This window comes from Silene latifolia, chromosome 11 (assembly GCF_048544455.1).
Source record: "Silene latifolia isolate original U9 population chromosome 11, ASM4854445v1, whole genome shotgun sequence".
NCBI lineage: Eukaryota > Viridiplantae > Streptophyta > Magnoliopsida > Caryophyllales > Caryophyllaceae > Silene > Silene latifolia.
Window position 1 is genome coordinate 176,831,602 of NC_133536.1, and position 12,622 is coordinate 176,844,223.

At 40.0% G+C, this 12,622-nt stretch overlaps 1 long non-coding RNA gene across 3 annotated transcripts; it reads right to left on the reverse strand.

The window, feature by feature from the left end:
- Nucleotides 1-1,186: 1,186 nt before the first annotated feature.
- On the reverse strand, nt 1,187-4,553 carry LOC141615206 (uncharacterized). Of its 3 annotated transcripts, none has more exons than XR_012529713.1 (10): nt 4,384-4,553; nt 3,996-4,164; nt 3,776-3,833; nt 3,467-3,547; nt 2,959-3,040; nt 2,782-2,861; nt 2,569-2,658; nt 1,719-1,787; nt 1,566-1,616; nt 1,187-1,447 (listed from the first exon to the last, which is right to left on the reverse strand). It is a non-coding gene; the product is annotated as an uncharacterized LOC141615206 (long non-coding RNA). The 3 variants fall into 3 exon arrangements; XR_012529712.1 differs by having other exon boundaries at nt 2,959-3,048; XR_012529714.1 differs by lacking the exon at nt 3,776-3,833 and having other exon boundaries at nt 2,959-3,048.
- Nucleotides 4,554-12,622: the final 8,069 nt, after the last annotated feature.

A 12,622-nucleotide genomic window follows, 5' to 3' on the forward strand; every position in this document is an offset into this window, starting at 1 on the left:
CTTTAAATGACTCGGACGAATTAATGTAAGACGGATGTGGAAAGGTCCTTTCGGTCCACTTTCTATCCTAAAATACCACTAACTTAACTTTCATTCTCGTCAGGGTAGTGCACTGTTCATAGCAGGCCTATTTAGTCCAATCTTTCGATCTAGGATTAATTCTAGCCAGATTAAAAGGTGACTCAGAAGCGTTTACTCATCTTAAGTCGATAAATACAATTAAATTGCTATGGTGACAGAGTCTCGTAATCAATTCATCTAATTCATTTACTAAATCGCCACATTCCTACCGCAGATCCCCTAATCCCAACATGAAAGGGGTTTAGCTACTCATAACGCTAATTAAACTATTAAAACTAACAGCAGACAAATTCCCAGCAGTAAACATTATGAAATAACAAATAAATTGCATAAAAGTAAATTAGGGCAGAAACTAAATGTAACGAAACGAAGAATTAAACCAAACAAAAGATTAATTATTATTAAGAGAAGAGAAAGGAATTACAATCAAGCGAATTCCGGCGTAAAGAACACAAAATCCGAGCAAAGTAAATCCGAAGAACAAGGTTACAGTGAAGAAAAATGTTTTACGCAGTAAAGTTTGATAAAGGCTAAGTAGTAAGTAAAATCTCATACTAATGACCTAACTAATGCGTGCTTAAAATAAGAAAATAAGTAAGTTTTGCGGAATAAAACATAACACGCACTACTACATTTAGATTCTATAGCAACACTTTGCTATTGTTGCATAATGTCATATAAATGTTGCAATAGAGTTTATGCAACACTTAATCAAGTGCTACATCAGGTCTTGTTGCATTAGGTCATTGCAACGCTTAATGCAACACTTTTTAATCTGAAGCAACACTTTTGAAAAGTGTTGCATTGGTTATGTTTATGCAACGCTTTTTCAATTGCAAAGGCAACATTTTTTATCTTCTAATGCAACATTTCTTATGTAAAAAAAGCAACACTTCTTGAACTAATGCAATACTTTTCATGTTGATAAGCAACACTTATATCAAATTAATGCAACATTTTTATTTTGGAAACGCAACACTGATTACGTCCCAAAACAACACTTATAATAAACAAATGCAACACTAATTTATTCAAAAACAACACTTAATAAAGTGCAATGACATAAGGACTTGTAAGGCACGCAACAATTGTAATTCTCTCTAATTGTGCATTCAATTGATTCATTCTCAAAAATATATGTCAATTACATTTCAAAAAAGGATCAAAAGTAGAACTTCGATCGCAAATGTTCAATTATTTAACTAAAACAAATATAACAAATGTTTAAAATAGAACAAATAATAATTCTTAACGACTATTTGAAAGCTACTAATTATAAGTCTTCATTATTGTATTGTGAGCATATATATGTTGCCAACCGGACAAAAAATCAACCCGTCATCATTGTTAATACCTCAAATGCAACCTGTAACATAAAAAATAGAACATTATTAGATTTGAGGATTCAAAGGCTCAATAGGCATAGATGATACGTCACACTTAATTATCACGAAATAATAAATAATGCATTATAGAACAAATACCTTACTATAGGCGACACACATGGATTTCATGACCCAATTCCCTTTGAAGCACTGCAAAAAGAAGCACATATATACAGATACTAGTATAAACCAAAAACTCGGATATTCGACTTTTATCAGGGAGAGAAAGTGTACGAGTATTTATTTGCAGACCTTCTTTTGCCCAGGCAATGCAACAAGTTTCTTCTCACTTATGAAATTACAAGTTTTAGAATGTCCCACCTACATGTTTTACAGTATACAACCATTAGTATAAACTGTTATACACGCAAAAAAACCGAACTCAAAGGTAACTAGAGAAGCATAAAAGTGAAACCACTCACTCAGCATTAGCATCCAAAAGACCAAAACTGAACTTATGGATGAAAAATTGATGTATAAATTTGAAAAAGAAAAGCTGAGAACCCACCTTAAAAGGACCACTAAGATGAATGTGAAAATTGGAATAAATCAGACTATAACCGATGCTAGTGAATGCACACATTTACAACAAACATAGTCGACAAAAATCAGTATAGTAGAAGAGCATGTGAGATGGGAAAGTCCAAAGATAGCAGTATAGTCAGCTAATTCAATATAGAACCTAACTAAATAAGATATACGGGATAGGAACTCACCTTATACTTTTCACAAGAAGTACCGACAATAAGCACTGACCAAAACTTAGAGTTGTCGAAAATAATCGAATGTTCAGTAAGACAGCAAAACAAGTACTCCCTCCGATGTTATTTAAAATGGACATCAGTTTTTAAGTTGAACCGATGTATATTAAATATATTGTTTAAGCTTGTTTACCAGGCATGTTCAGTTACCAGGCATGTTCAGTAAGACAGCAAAACAAGTACTCCCTCCGTTTCAATCAATTGTTTAAGCTTTTTTATTCATTGTGAGCCGGTAGCCAGTAGGGTAACCAAATGATTGGGACGAAAGAATATACAACAACAAAGTCCAAGTCCCAAATTGATTTAAGCTCGGTTAACAATAGAACTTTAATAATCCTTGCCTCATCTACAGGCGGATGCTTCCAGCCACTTGAATCATTTCGGTTTTTATACTTGTCATTTTCCCTCCCATAGCACAAATCTCAGTAAAGCTGCAGCATTAAAAAGGGAAATTGTAGGAGGGAGAGTATAATAACATGAAAAGACATATACCCAATTACTAGTGGCTCAAAGAATAAAAAAGTAGTAACTTAAATAAGTAAGAACCAACAAACCTTCAATGGACTTGTATTTGATGCCCTTGTTTTAGAGCTATCTTGAGCTCAAGAGCCTTGTTCTCGATTAAACACGTCATCTGTTTGAGTGTACGATTAGTAAACAAATTTGACACTCATTTTGAAAATAGAATAAAAATAAGAACGCGAGCCTCATAAAGACGATGTTACTCTTACCCAAACAGTATAATCAAAATTCCATGACTCATTGGACCATTTCTCGCCCATTATCCACCATTCCTTCAGATGCCCGCAAAATCTGACGCCCTTATCAACACAATTGAATAACATGAACATATGATTGAAAAAACTAGCATAAAACTGAAGTAAAGAGGAAGTCATAAGACAAAACCTAACATATAAGAACTTACACAAAGTACATAAGTGATTCAGATTTTAAAGGTTTAATAGAGAGAGGCAGATAAGAAAGAGGACAGATAGAAGAGGGAGAAGCGAAATGAGTTTGAGCTCAACTAACAACCTTGATTAAAACTCATGTCACCATTAGAAACAGCTCCGAGAATTCCCAAAAGTTACAAACCCTAAGTTACTTAGATCTAAACTTAACATCAAAAAATAAACTACTAAGCATAATAACAACTAATAAGTGGTAATTTAAGTAGACAAGAACAAATTAAACCTTAAACAACAACAATTAACATTAAAAATTGAACTAGAATCAAACCTTAAAAACTAAGAGAATGGGAAAGAGGAAGAAATGAGGCATCCCTTGAAGCTCCGGCAGGGGCAGATCACGTCTTCATGCCTACAAACAATAGAGATTAGTAGAAATTACATTAATTCCAAGCAATCCATGTCTTTGTCGGGTCTAGGTAATGGGCTGCCAGGTAGTAGCAAAAGCAGCCAACACAATGAACCGCGAAAAGGGTCACTACATTCATATAATAATCAAGCTCAGTTTGCAACATTTCCACAGTAAACTCTTTATCTGAAATTTGAAAAGAACAAATTGCTCGAAAACTCGAGTACTCACAAACACTAGCTTACAACATCTGATCCAAAAGTAGCTAAATTTGCGATCTTTCTCCAATCTGTCAATGTCCAAATAAAATTAGTTGATAACATACTCAAAGTCCATTTCCTTCTTTCTTTCTTTCTTTCCAAAGGGAGCATAAAATTATTACTACGACTATAGCTTTTCAAATGTAATATGAAAATAATTACGGATTATAAAATAAAGTCGATGAAGTTACCTGGAGAACATCTGACTAACTCTTCGAAGACGCCAAAGCCGGAGCATATTAAAAAGGCCATAAGCATGGATGTTATCAGGAAGTATTCTGCCCACTAGTTCAGAAGGGATAGTTGATATGGTATCGAAAAGAAACCATATCAATTCCTTGAAGCCTTGAAGCTGCCAAGCTAATCACAAACAACATTAATGTAACAGAAATTAACCAACCCAAACCAACTAATCAATATAGAAAACCCCAAATTTCACCTAACCCTAACCCTAAAACAATTCTCGATTTACATAAAAATTCATACTAACAAATCAATTACTACACAAAATTTTTAGTAAACAACAATAATAACCCTAATAAAAGAACTTATAACAAAAAAATCAAGTAAAAATTATACCAATATCAAATTAGGAATTAGATGAGTATAAGAGAGTGAGACGGCGACACTGGGGTCGGCGGCGAGTCGTCGGCGGGTCGGCGATGGGACGGTGGTGTGGTGTGGTGTCGATTGAATGAGGGAATGGAGGAAAGGGAGTGTTAATTTTTGTTCGAAGGAATGATTGGGAAAGGGACCCTGTGTCGCGTTGATGACTTAATATGTAAATGGTTGTATTTGCATCGGTTTCAGCTACACTTGACGCAAAAACGTAATATTAAACAAGTCGGTTTAGTAACATAACTGATGTATTTGATAAAATACATCGGTTTTTCTGAGAACTGACGGATTTTATACGTTACTTCCTTCCACGAACTGACGCAAAAAACTTGACTATAGGGCGAAATTGTATTCCCGCCAAAAGTAAGTACTTTTTGCGTCAGTTTTTGTAGAATCAACGTAAATCGACTGACGCAATATGTGTTTTTTCTACTAGTGATTATATAGACATCGGTTTTTTTAGATCTCTGATGTCTATTATTTTGTACATCAGGTTTCTAAAACTCTGATGTTTATAAAGTGATGTCCATAACGCTTTTTGTAGTAGTGAATGTTGCTATTGTTGCTTAAAGTGTTGCGACAAAATGCAACATTTGCGTCAAAACGTTGCATTTATAACAATACAATGCAACACTTCTCTTAAAGTGATGCCCTATATCAATAAAAGCAACATTTTTGAATAAAGTGTTGCATGATTAACTAAAATGCAACATAAAAAACTAAGTGTTGCAGATGAAATGTTGCATTACATCAATTTTTGTAGTAGTGACGGGCTGATTAAAGCCTATAATAGCGAAAACCACTCGATCGAGTGGAATAAAACCACTCGATCGAGCAAAACCTCAGCAGCATCTACTCGATTGAGTAGATAGTTACTCGATCGAGTAACTCATCTTTCAGCAACTTAAGGATCGAGTAGAAAACTACTCGATCGACCATCTTGGGACGTAAAAACCACTCGATCGAGTGGTAAAACTGCTCGATCGAGTCCTTTGACTTCAAATCAGCTCACATCCATGCCCGACTGCCTCGTAATGCGTGCCTTGACGCTTCCCAACGCAATATCTCACTCTGGAAAATCCCGTCTCCTCTAAATGCATGCAAAAAGGATGAAAAAGAGTACGATTCCACTACTTTCGCGTTCATTTCTACAAAATGGACAAAACGAACCAAAGTAGCCAATTCGGGGCAAAATACTATAAAAACAGTATAAAAACTCATAGAAATACGTGCTGAAAAAGGCTAAAAAGACTATACAAAATGCACGTATCAAATCTCCCCAAACCGAACCTTTACTCGTCCTCGAGTAAACTAAAATGCAACTAATGTAACAGAAATGATAAATAAGAGCTAGCTTAACTTGTCTACTTGAACCAATTTAATGCAACAAAAACTAACAGTTAAAGCTAAGCAGTCAATACGCAAACGAGTTATAAGCTGTTCAGAAATATAGCCAACCTATCGACCTTGCAAGACCAACAAAATCGGACTCTCTCGTGGTCACTCTTCTCTCATGAAGCAAAGGGTGAATGTTATATGTAAAAGAGAGAAGAAAGGACAGTCACTCACCTAACTGCGACCTAAATAGAATGCATGCAACAAAAATGAAAGACAATTCAAGTACTAATGCACACACTCCAACCAATAATGTCCGTCACAGCCGAGGGCTTACAACTAATATGGGAATAGTGAGGTTCAGGTGAGAAAAGGCAAAACAAGTTATGGTAATGTGGAGGTAAAAGCGTCAAGCTAGTTCCTAACAGAACCATAATAAACCATCCGAATCTCAACTGACTGAAAAACTAAGTACAAGTGCCCTTCATTTGGCACAAAACTCACTAAATTCAAACACAATCTCCTCAAAAATATAGAATAAGAGTGGAGGAGTTAGACGGTCACAAACTTCCCTTTTTTTAATACCGTCTGAAAGAACTAACTGAAACAAGTCAACTTTTTTTTTTCTTTTTTTTTTCTTCTTCCTCGCGTTTCCAGCTTTTTTCATTTTTCTTTTTTTTTTCATTTTTTTCTTTCACGTTTTCTATTTTTCTTTCTTTTTCAATTCTTTTTTTTTCTTTTCCTTCTTTCCTTAATTTCCACCAACTCCATACTATGAAAAACGGCCAAAATGCAACCGGAAAATCATACCACAAAAGAACATACTAACTAGCTTGACTAGGCAGGCTTAATTTGGAATGTAGCTAATGGGTCAAAAGGCAAATTTGGCTAATGTGGAGCTAAATGGGTGAAAAATATAAAGAAAGGGAAATTTGCAAGCACCTCCCTGCACGTGACACCGACCACAAACCCGAATATGTGCATTTGACGAGAAATTGAATGTCATAAAAGTGCAAAAATGATGAACATGCTATGCAAGGAGTACTACTCTCAATTCCTAATGAACTGGTCATGAATGTCACCAGTTATGGCTCTAAAACTCAGAATTTTTCAAGTAGTTTGCCAATTTATCAGGTCAAGTCTAAACAGTCAGCTATATTTGAACAGGAACTCGTAGATTATGCGTATGACAAAGTTAATAACTATCAATAAAGTGCAAGGCTCAATTAAAAAGACAAGTTATAGTGCATTATCATCATGGAAATCTTCCGTTCCGACTCAACCTATATGCAAAAATAAACGTGAATATTTTTTGAATTTTTGAAATTTTTCTATTTTTTTTTTATTTTTGATTTTTTTATGAAATAAACAATAATGCAAGCTGAAAAGTAAACGTGAATGCAAAACAAATGCAAATGCAGACTGAAAAGGATGCAATACCCTCCCTGAACCAAAACGGACAACGCCCTCGTTGTCCTCCAGCAAACACCAGCAGAGATATACAGGGGAACGGGAATATACAACCAAGGAAAATAAAAACAATAAATAAAAAGGAGACAAAATAAACGAGTAATAAATACATACAAAATACGAACTTCCTCAAACAAGCCAGAAAACTGGGGAAGTGAGTAGACCAGTAGCTACCCGTCGTCGTCGTCGTCCACCACCGTGTACTTCGGATCAGCCTCCTCCTCTCTCCTCTGCCGCTCCTCAGCTCGAGCTCTCTCCACCGCCACCTCCGGGTCCTCGTCCTCCTCCTCCTCGGATGCCGTGTACCCCTTAGGTGGGTACCTGTAGAAGGAAGGGTGTGGCCAACCCTTTAGGATCGGACGGTGTCGCCTCAAGTGGTACTCGTACAGAGGGTGTAAAGCAAGAGCTAAATCCCTCTCCATACGAGCCTCACGCTCTGCGATCCCAAGCAACAAACCGTAAACGGCGCCCCCTTGGTCCATGACCGCGGGCGCCACAAAGGGTGGAGGTGGTACGAAAGTAGCCGGTAGGTCCGGCTGAGCCTGTGTCTGGTCAGTGGGAGCAGGAGTAGGAGTGGTAGTAGTAGTGGGAGTAGGGGTCGGGATGGGAGTAGCCGTGGAAGGCTGAGCACTCTCTGAAGGTGTGGACCCCTCTCCAGTCTCAAGGCGCCGCTTCTTGGCGGCAGGTGCAGCGGGAGGTGGTCAAGGTCGAAGTGGAAGGTGATATTCAGGCAGTGGTGGTAGACGGGCGCCCCTAGCAACAATGGGCAAGGCCTCTAGACGGGGGAGAGTGTCACAAGGTAAGTCTACAGACAAGGAACCGTCTATCTTCCATGTCTGGTAGTCTGGGGTAAGCCAATGCTGAGAAAGCATGCATCCAGACTCAGTAGCCTCTCTCCCTCGAGGTACTGCAAGTCACGAGGCCAATCGGGGAAGAAGGAACGGGCAAGAATGGTGGCTATGTCACCGTAGGCAATGGTCCCCGTTTCCTTCAGCCCCTGGCTCTGAAGGTACTGGGCGGTCAAATAGGCAATGATGAGGGTGAAGGGACCCTCACAGTCGATGTTCAGGTAACCGCCAAGGATGGAGAGCTAGGTGTTTGTGATGTTGTACGGCTCCTTTCGGCCGAAGATAGTGCTCCCCATCAATCTAAGAAAACAACGGACAGAGGGAAGGTGGACCTGTTGGAGCTTTCGCTCCGCAAAAGTGGTCTGGGCCAGGGTCCGCCAAAGCTGACGAAAGACCCTCCTAGGGGCTGCAGTCCCGCCCGTAGAGGTATGGCCAAGTCTCCTACCAAACTCCTCTAAGGTCATCGGAAAAGTCCAGTTAAACAACCGGAAGGACACTGAAGAACTAGTGGGGTCAGCCTCGTGTGCCCCGGAGGAGAAGGTAAAGGAGCTGAGAAACTCAAGGCTCAGCTCTAAAAAGATATGGCCGCTCATGGTGATGAGTCCGGCCATCCCCGTGCCCCGTAGTAAGTCACAAACCGACTCAAAAATGCCGAGTCTCACAAGTGCCGATTTCTCTAGAAATCGGGAAGGAACAAACGAACACCCTAGCAGGTTATAAAATTTCTTGCGATGTAAAGCATTAACAAAATGTACCTGCGGATAGCGTGGGTGAGGGTCGAGGGAAGTGTCCCCTCGAACAGTGACCGTGCCAGAAGTAGAAGGACCAGCAGCTGCAGAAGAAGTAGTAGCAGAAGTAGAGGTGACTGGAGCTGGCGTAGAACGAGACTGTCTACGACCCCGACCTCTGGAACTCAAAGCAGAAGCCCGTGCAATGACGGTGTGAGGTACCAGGGCTGCTCTAAAGGCAGCTACGACTGCTGGCGAGTCCACCACAGGCGTGAAAACGGCTGCCGGTGTAAAAGTAGTGGCTGCTGTGGCCACCACTAAAGAAGAAAGACTAGCAGTGATGGTGGCCGTAGAGGAAGTGGCAACCTGAACTGAGCTAGCAGCAGAGCTAGCTGGAGCAAAAACTGTACCTGCAGCTTAAACTAGAAACACTGGGGCTGTGGTACTCACTAAAGTGGAGACAGTGGCAACAGCGGGGGCCACCGTCTAACTCAAGGACGGGCTAGAAGTGGTACTGGTAGAAGGCAAAGAACTAGACTCCATCCTGTGAACATGGGGCAGGGGACATGATAAGATAACAGTGGCTAAAGATAGGTAAAACAACACGAAAAACCAGCAGAAACAGCATGTGAATCCCCAAACAGTCGAGAAAATCGACTTCAGCCCGAATAATTCCCAAATTCCTCAAAAATTCGAATCATAGCGTGTAAATAGTGATAGGGAACGGGATAGCAGGTATTGGCAGCAGCAATTAAACAACAACTGAGGTTAATTAAGTCATGAAAGCATATAAACCCGTCTGACAATCGAAAAACTTCGACTGAAACAACCCTAATCGTGAAATCACGCGCAATATTCGAATTAATCATGCAACAATAGCGAGGAATGGGGAGTGATCATCAAGTAAGGCAAGTAAGGGCAAACAAAGACAAGGAAAGTCAAAAAATTCGACTAATCAACAGTTTCGAAACCCTAATTCCAAATTTACCTCATAAAAATTCGAAAAAACGAAATTCAAATGCAATGAGGGAGTAGAAATCACTTACTTGATGATAGAAATCCTACAAATTGCAAATAATCTTCAATTAAACAAGCAAAACAGGCGATTTTTCGATCTCAAAACCGCAACCCTAAACCCTCTTTAAAACCGTGAAAATGAGCACGAATTAGGGGGAAAATAAGGGGCTTTGTAAGATTAATTAGCAAGCAACAGATTGTAGGAGGCGGATTTGGTATTTAGAGCAAGAAATTGGGGATTTGGGGGATTTTTCGCAATTAGAGGGAAGGAGGGAGACGAAAAATTGGGAAAAAATGAAATAGAAAACAAAAGAATAGAGTTTAAGGAACAACTCCCTGCGTCTTTTGCGAATCCACTCGATCGAGTGGTTTTAAACTACTCGATCGAGAACTTTTGATGATCCAGCTACTCGATCGAGTAGAATTCTACTCGATCGAGAACTCCCCTTTACTGCTTTACCCGATCGACTGAAAGAAACACTCGATCGACCATTTTTTCACTCGATCGAGTACAAAAAGTACTCGATCGAGCTCTTTTCTCGTGCAAGCTCTTGAATTTCGTCTTTCTTCCTTTATTTTTGCGTAAAACTTCCCCAAACCTGCATAAAAACACGTGCAAAAAATTCCCAAAATACCCAATACGCATAAGAACAGTCTATAGTCTTAAATCTACGCTAAAAACTGTCTAAAAACTAATTTTCCTAATTAAAAACAATAAAAGAAATTCAGCGGAAAATTTAAAAATTGTTTTTAGAAGGTGTTACACGGGGCATTTCCCCGCTCACTTTCCAATGCACTAAAGTAGCCCCTTGGTGGGCTCCTGACTGGAGGACGTCATCTTAGCAACGTTGACTGTCCTCTTCAACTTCCATGAACTTGGATTTGAATAATTTAATTCTCTAGGAGGGGAATAGTTCACATCCACATAAGCACGAACTTTCCTCATCCTTGCTCCTCTATCACCGTCTTTAGCACCCTCACTTCAAATTTGATTGACAGTAATTGCACCATGTCCCATGACAGCTCCTTCATTGCTTTCATCTGTATTTGCATCAAGGAGAACAGGCGAACTTTCCTCCTTTTTGCTCTCAATCTGAGGCGGAGGGGTAACAATAGCAGCACAATACTCCAGATTTTCATCTGGAGTGTCAATAATAGGGTCAATAGAAGAGAGAGCATTGCAAGGCTAAGGTTGCATGGGAGCCCTCCGGAGCTTAGACTGATGAAAAATCAGCTCCTCGTCCCCTACCTGAAACGTCAAAGTCTTACCCCCGACGTCTATTACTGTACAACCAGTAGAAAAAAATGGTCTCCCTAAAATAATAGGGGTGTGTGCATCTTCGGGGATGTCTAAGACAACGAAATCAACGGGAATAAAGAACCTCCCGATCCTCACAGGTACGTCTTCTACTACACCTAGTGGCCATGATATACTACGGTCGGCCTTCTGAACAGTCATGTTAGTGCAACTCAGCTTAGTCAAACCAAGTCTCTTAGCCAGAGACAACGGTAAGACACTTACGTTAGCGCCTAGATCACATAGCACGTTATCAATCAAATGGGTACCTATATGACATGGAATTGAAAAACTACCCGGATCTGACTGTTTAGGAGGTAACTTATTTTGAAATAGGGCTGACCCCACCTCAGTCAAAGCTACGGTCTGACTATCACTAATAATCCTCTTACGCGATAAAATTTCTTTCATAAACTTAAGATAAGAAGGTACCTTTGTCAGCAATTCAGTGAACGGCACAGTGACTTCTAAGCTTCTCAGAAGTTCGACAAATTTGCCGAATTGTTGATTAGCTTTTGTATTCTGCAACCCCCTCGGGAAGGGAACCGTGATGGGTATCTCGAGTCCCTTGTTTCTCTCTTCCAATGTATCACCCGGAGCAAGTTCTGTATCCTTTGGACGCTTCTTACCTCTCGAACGAGGTCTGTCCAGTGATTTATCGCTTAATCGAGCACTAGCAGGCTCTCGAACAAGCTTCCCGTCATCAAAACTACTCGATCGACCAAATTGCCCATTCGATCGAGTAGAATCTTCAGCAATATCACTCGATCGAGTGAAAATCTCACTCGATCGAACAACTCCACTTTCTTGTTCACTCGATCGAGTAGAAAAACCACTCGATCGAGCACTTTCATCACCAAATCTGCTCGATCGAACACCTGAAACCAGTCGATCGAGCACTTGCTTTGCCGTCAGCTCATTTTCTTTGCCAGAATACTGTTCACCATCAGTTATAGCCTTCCTCGGGTCTAATTTTTGCATTTCCGGTCCCTCATACGAACGACCGCTTCTCAAATTTATCAAGTTTAGCGTCTCATGTGGATTCTTCTCATTTTGAGTGGGTAATTGACCCTGCTTTCTTGAAGATTGATTCGTGGCTAGTTGGGCAACTTGAGTTTCAAGTGCCTTAATGGACGTATCTTTCTGTTGATCACTCAGCTGCCACTGCTTCGTAAAAGCTTGTAACATAGACTTAAGCTCACCAATTTCACTCACCCCACCGGAAGATGATGCACCGTGATTAGGAGGAGTAAAGGAAGGAGGCTTTTGAAACCCTTGTTGATTCTTATGTGGAGGAACATAAGGCTGCTGCTGGTGCGGAGGAGGAGTAGGATTGAGCACATTTTGACTAGTCCACCTCAAATTGGGATGGACTGCCCCTTGGTTGTTGTAATAGGAGCCCCCCCCCCTGCCTATATTGATGAAAGGCAAGGACTTGTTCCTTTTCCACAAGACAGCCAACAGTAGTGTGGCCATCATTACTCCCACATCTCTCACATGAAACG